Consider the following 6,684-nt stretch of genomic DNA (forward strand, 5'->3'; position numbering starts at 1 on the left):
GTTACACAAGCACTGATGATGTGCCTCTTCCACTGCCCAGGACCCCATACTTAGCACGTGCAGGTCAGCGGCATGGGAAAGAGGTGCCAAAAGCTGAGAACAGACCTGTGGAAACTTTAGGAACAGAAGAAGGGGAAGCTATACCTTCCCACCCTTCCCAGGTTCTTTCAGTGTCCTAGCAGTTAAAATATTTTGCTGTTCTCTCATCCACTAGACCATATGTCTTTCAACAACCTCCCTCTTCCAAGTCTCATTCCAACCCTTGAGAAGTACTTATCTAAAGAACTTCCCAGGCCTTTGGGAACCGGAGTTTCTGCGTTCTAACTCTGACATCTAGAGTTGGCATCCCTCTAGTTTTGCTGGCAGTTGCATGGAATCAAGCTCTACATCCCAGGGGCAACTGAAGCCCAAACTGGGAGATTGTAGGCCTCTCAGCCCCTTTTGTTGTAGGGGTCAGGGGATCTGGAGTTTGCCAAAGAATGTGTCTCTTCCTGGATGGTCTTTATCAAGGAGCCACACTGGTGGGGTCCATCATCGACCATGTCCACCATCAGGTGGAAACCACCCTGACCACCTCCATCTAGACACCCAGACTCTGTGCCATCTGCCTTAACAACTCAATGCAGGCTCTGCTGTCTCGTGGAGAAGATCCTGATGAGTTCCCACAACTGCGCCTCATTGGGTGAGGATGAGGACGAAACATGGGCTAGTGATGCCCCTCTTGTCCATACGATTCCTCAAATTACTGATGATTTGCCTCACACAAATGAGTTTTGGCTGCAGCACTAGGAACAGATATCAACTACTGCAATTAGATCAGTGACATCCACAGCACAGGTGCCATCACTGATAGCATAGGCAACATCCCAATCTTGCTTTGTGATCATCATGATGCATCAATACAGACTGTATTACCACCTGACAACACAGTTTTGAAGGTGAAGCTGCTATGTCAATCAATCCCTTTTCTGCCTTGGGGTTGGCTCCTGCCAGGCAATGTTGACATATGCACAGGCAACAGTCAGAAGAGGCTGAAAGGATCTGTACTGTGATAGAGTCTTTCAGTCCCAGAGTTCTTTATACAACAATTTCCAACAGCCCAGAAGAGATCAAATCCTCTTAATGTTTCTATATATAGTTATTAACTTACACACCAGGTTTTAATTCCCTAGGTTGCCTGAAAACCCAGCTGATTTAACTCATCTAATCATTCAAGTAAGGCAGGAGGGTGAACTTTTATCATTTTCAGATTAAAGGAATTAAATACTTCTATTAGCCTGGTGGGGGATCCTGAGCACCACACTTCAGTGCCTCAGTTTCCTTCTTTGTAAAATGGAGGCAATGATACTAACCTCTTTTGTAAAGTACTTTTAGCTCTAGTGATTGTTGAAAGATCCTCATCTGAGGTGCTTGATATGTCCCTGGCCATGGGCTGTGGTGTCTGTGTGTTTCTCCCCACATATTAACCAAAAGCCTTAGGAACTGAGCATTTAAACATCTAAGCTGTTTAATTCATGACTTTATTCCCTATCAGGCCCATAAAAGCACTTTATAAAAACTTACTGCAAAAATCCCCTTGAAGAACACCATAGAACTTTCTAGAACAGAGTAAACAACTGTGACAGTTGGAAATGACAGTTGGTGTTAATATTCATGAGGGATAGTTAATATGTATAGGTTATAGTTTAAAATCCTAATACTCAATTGGTTAATTTTGGATACCTTATAAATATGTAACTCAGGACTTTGCTGGGTGCTATGGCAACCAAAATGCAACGTGGACTTCAAACAGGTCGTCACAGGCCCTATAAAGTTAGGAGCCTGAGGGCCCTGGACTCACTCCTCCTGGGGATCTGGACCTGGAAAAAGCTGAAGAAGAAAGAAGACAAGCACAGTACTCTAGCGTCACACCCTAGCACCGAGGGACGACTACCGGAACTCGGACTCTGCTCCAATAGTCATCGAGGGACAGAGAAGAGCTCCTGAATACCACCACAGAAGAGTTCCTGTTTGCTGCCATCTTGAAGGCTCCGGTTTGTCCGGAGGGTTTGTTCCGGCCGGTGGTACCGCCTAACCAGTGTGTACCCAGTGACAGGGACAAACCGCAACAGCGGTCCTGCCCTTCTCCCCATTGACCATTGCTGTGGCCGGTGGGGGGAACTAAGGCCGTCCTGAAATCACTCCAAATTTGCTTGCTTATTTGCAAATTTGTTACAGGAGGTTTTTGTGTACCAAGTTGGTCCTTTTCCTCCTGGTTCTTTTCTTCAATCCTCTTTCCTGTCAGGCCAGCGCGGCACTGTAAAAACGTGCCTGTGCAGCCATACTTTCCTAGCTCCTGACAGAAGCGATTACAGGCCCAGTGCCTGGAAAACAGAGCTAAGGAAGGAGAGTTAAACAAATGTACTTGTAATGACCTGGTTAATGTGTGTATTTTACAGGTGTTGTTGCGTCTTTGCTTGCTGCTGGATGTGCTAAACAAACAGCAGCAAAGCACTATAGGTGGTAGGCTGGGACTGCCCCAGTTCTGCTAACACCATTCAATCTGTGTAACCCTTTGTTTCTACTAGCCCATGTAAAGCACAGGGGGCACTATTTATAGCTAGCCCGAGATTCCATCAAACATCAGAGAATTCTAAAACCATAGTTTACTTTGCCAGTAAGAGGCAAGGATTAATTTGACTGGCCCGTAATAGGGACAGATATTGTACTTGGAAACTACCAGGAAAGGTGTTTTTTACTTAGGGCTAGCCGTTGGCCAGGCAGCCCGACTTAGGGAGTCATCGTAAAGAGGTGACCCCAAACCTCAGGAATCGTCATAAGAGGCGATCCTTAAGGGAGTCGTCGTAAGAGGCGACCCCAAACCTCGGGAACTGTCGTAGGAGGCAGTCCCATTCCATCTGCCCCCCCTGTTCGAGAGGGAGGTTGAGCGCCTGGATCATCGTAAGAGGTGATTCCGGAATTAGGGTTGAGAGCCTCGTGGTTCTCCTCCCTGCTTGTAAGGGGATAATACCCCACAGCAGGTAATCTAGCCATTATCTGGCACCTCTCTAAAGGAGGATTTTTGTAATATTGTGCTTTAACTACTTTCCCCTTGCAGCACGCAGTGAAGACTCCATGGAATACCTGGGAGTTGCTGTAAGTAGCGGGACATTCTAAGGGTGCTGCTTATTGTGGCTATATGTAATTCAAGGGCTGGTGTCATAAATAGATAAACTCTGTGCTAAACAACTAGTAGAGGAAAGGGAAAAACCTATAGTTTGTCAACTCAGGTTTATCCCAGTTTGTAATTCCTTTCCCCTTAATAAACCTTTCTGTGGTTGCACCTTTAAAGAGACTCACTCATTCTTTCAGGGCAGACAGTGTTCAGCACCATTGACTCAGATCCAAGCACAACACTGTAAACCCTATTGGGAATAACCACCGTGTACAGCGCACTGGGTTGCAGGGTAAAATCCAGTGGGACACTCCACCAGCATCCCTAAGGGTGTGGTCAAGTGTCTCGGAGGCAAAAAATCAGAAAAAATCATAAATTTGTGTCGTGCCTCAGTTTCCCCAAGTGCACACACATTGCTTAAAAGCTTTGCCTCTCGCGATAGTGATGAGAAGGAAGCTCTTTGTAAGAGCAAAGTTCTAGAAAAAGCATTTCTACCCTTCCCTTATTATTGGCCCAAATCTGCACACACACTGCTAGCAACCATAGTGTCCTCCTATCGTGGGCATTCCTAGATCAATAAAATGTTCCCAGATTTTTTTTTTTAAAAGCACTTTGGCTTGTCTACACATGCCCCTCCCTAATGAGGTGCTGATATGAATATTCAGTGCCCCATATGCATAGTGGCAGCCACCTCAAAAATGTTGCTTTCGAATTGCAAGTTAGCCATGTAGACACAGTTCCTTCAAAAAGAAAGCCCGATTTCAAAAGCACCCTTCTTCCCCCCAAAAAATTGGGAAGAATGGTGCTATTGAAAGGGGGGTTTCGTTTCTGAAGGAACTCTGACACAGCCAGTTTGTAATTTGAAAGCAGCATTTTGGATTTTCGAGGTGGCTGCCACTATGCAAATGAGGCACTGACTACGCATATCGGTGCCTCATTAGCATTTTCAACCCGCTTAATTTAAATGCTCCTTCCAAAAGGCATGTGCAGACATAGCCTTTGTGAACAGTTCATTTTCTGTCTCTGTACTTTAGATGTACCATAGGTGACACTAGGGTATAACAAATGAGTGTAATCCCAGACCAAAAAAAAAAAAAAAATCCTTCCAAAATTAGAGGGACATTAGCAATTTGAAGCAAAACATCCACTTACTTCAAAAATCAAACCAAACCATATATTACTCTATATTAGAGTTTTTTTGCTTTTAGTGGCACTGTGTCTTTTCTTTCACTATTGCGCTTCTTTAATAAACATTTACATTATTTCTGCAGCTCTTCCATACAGGCCATGTCTACATTAGCCCCTTCCTTTTGGAAGGGGCATGGTAATGGACGAGTTGGGAAGATGGTAATGAGGTACTGCCATGACTATGCAGTGCTTCATTAGCATAATGGCAGCTGCAAATGCAATTCGAAAGCACTGCTTTTGAATCACACACCACCCACGTAAACGGGGTCTTTTGAAAGGACCACACCCGGACTTCAAAAGCCCCTTCTCACTATTTGGTTTGAGGAAGAAGGGGCTTTCAAAGTCTGGGGGTCCTTCCAAAAGGCTCCTGTCTACACGGAGCTTTTGAATTGCGCGTGGCTGCAATTAGGCTAATTAGGCACTGCATATTCATGGCAGTACCTCATTACCATCTTCCCAAGTTGCACATTACCATGCCCCTTCCAAAAGGGGCTAGTGTAGACATAACCATAGAGACGTTCTGAGATAAGATAGTATCTGTAAAGCCAGAAGACTTGGCATGGGGAGGTACAGTATTACTACTGCTATTACTCAACCCTTGTATCCCGCATGGAGCATAGGTCACCTGCAAGTCTCCGCCACTTCACTCTGTCTTGTGACAAGACTTCTAGCTGGCTCCAGGAGTACCCCAGTCATTGTCCATCAATCTCAGTAGACCTTCTCCATGTTGTCCGAAGTCTTCCTCTTCTGCATTCTCCTTGGGGGTTGCCAGTCAGAGCATGATGGATGGATGATGGTTTTCTGACAGAGGATAAGGAGGGGCAGGTCCTAACAAACCCAAATGAGCAGCTCAGTAGATGGAAGGAAAACTCTGAAGAGCTACTGAACCACCCTGCTCACACGGAACCTCCCGAGTTACCACCTGCAAATATACTGCTGCTAATTAACAGCAGCAGACCTACAAAAGAAGAAATCAGAAGAGCCATTGCCCATTTGAAAAGCGGAAAAGCACCTGGTCCAGACAATATCCCTGCAGAAGCAATCAAGGCAGGTAGTGAGACATCAGTCAACATGATGTATAATCTATTTGGAAAAATCTGGGACACTGAAGAGATCCTACAAGATTAGAAACACAGCTACCTTATCACGCTTCAAAAGAAAAGCAACCTGAAGGAATGCAAGAACTGGAGGGTCATCCCATTACTGTCTATTCCAGCAAAAGCATTCAATAAGAGTCTTGGAGAGAATGACAACCAAAATCAATAGACAGCTCAGGGAAGAACAGGCTGGATTCTGAAGCAAAAGATCCTGTATTGACTAAATAGGAGGTAAAGTACATAAAAATAATCAAAAAGGCTGTCTCAGTTCCAAAGCAAGTATCTTTAAGTATCAGTTACAGAGAAGACACACTGTGATTCTGTTATCAGAAGGGAAATTGTGTTAAGCATGTATCTGCAAAAACAACAGGAAGTCCTGTGGCACCTTATAGACTAACAGATTTATTAATGCATAAGCTTTTGTGGGCAAAGACCCACTTTGTCAGAGGCAGACACAGATGTTATCACTACTCTTTCTTGATGGTAGATATAATGGTGGTAACAGCTGCAGCATTTGTCTCCCCTTACCCTCTCAATTTTCAACTGTGAGCCCAACTAACTTATTTTAAGTATTCTCTCTTCACTCTACTTCTTGCCTAGGATACTTACTCCTGGATGCTTAAATGGTCAGTGGTGGTGGCTCAAGTCTTCAATAATTGGTGTCACATCTATGCAGGAATCCATCATACAGTCCATTATACAGCAGTGGCCACACAGAGAAACAGCTACTCTTCAAGTTCCTACAGGATCCCTCAAAACTCACTCTGTTAGATCATGAAGCCAAGAAGCCATGTCATGGTGGGACAGGAAATGAAGCACAGCCCCTCTGTGGAAAGTTATTTCTTAGAGCAGTAGTTCCCAACCTTGTCACTAGTGCAGACCCCCAAACTGTTTACAGGCCCCCACCAAAGCCAATTCTATTTTCTATGAACATTTTTATTTATTTATTTTTTTCTTCCACAGACCCCCTACAATCCCCAGGTTGAAAACCAGTCGTCTTAGGCTAAGTCGACTGCAGACATACAATACTAGCTAAAGCAATTGCATAGCTAGAATCAACACACCTGTGGAGCCAGACAGAACCCCCCTTTTTTGCTCTACTCTGTCTTGCCTTCCCTAAGTGCTTCAGAGCACAAAAGGATTAAAAGGAATATAGCCCAGTCCTGGAATGCCCAAGAGCACAGATGGGCTGATCTTAGCCACTGTCTTTAAAGCTTCGGAGCAAAGCAAAGAACAATGGGCTAA

The sequence above is a fragment of the Carettochelys insculpta genome, chromosome 1 (assembly GCF_033958435.1).
Source record: "Carettochelys insculpta isolate YL-2023 chromosome 1, ASM3395843v1, whole genome shotgun sequence".
Classification (NCBI taxonomy): Eukaryota; Metazoa; Chordata; order Testudines; family Carettochelyidae; genus Carettochelys; species Carettochelys insculpta.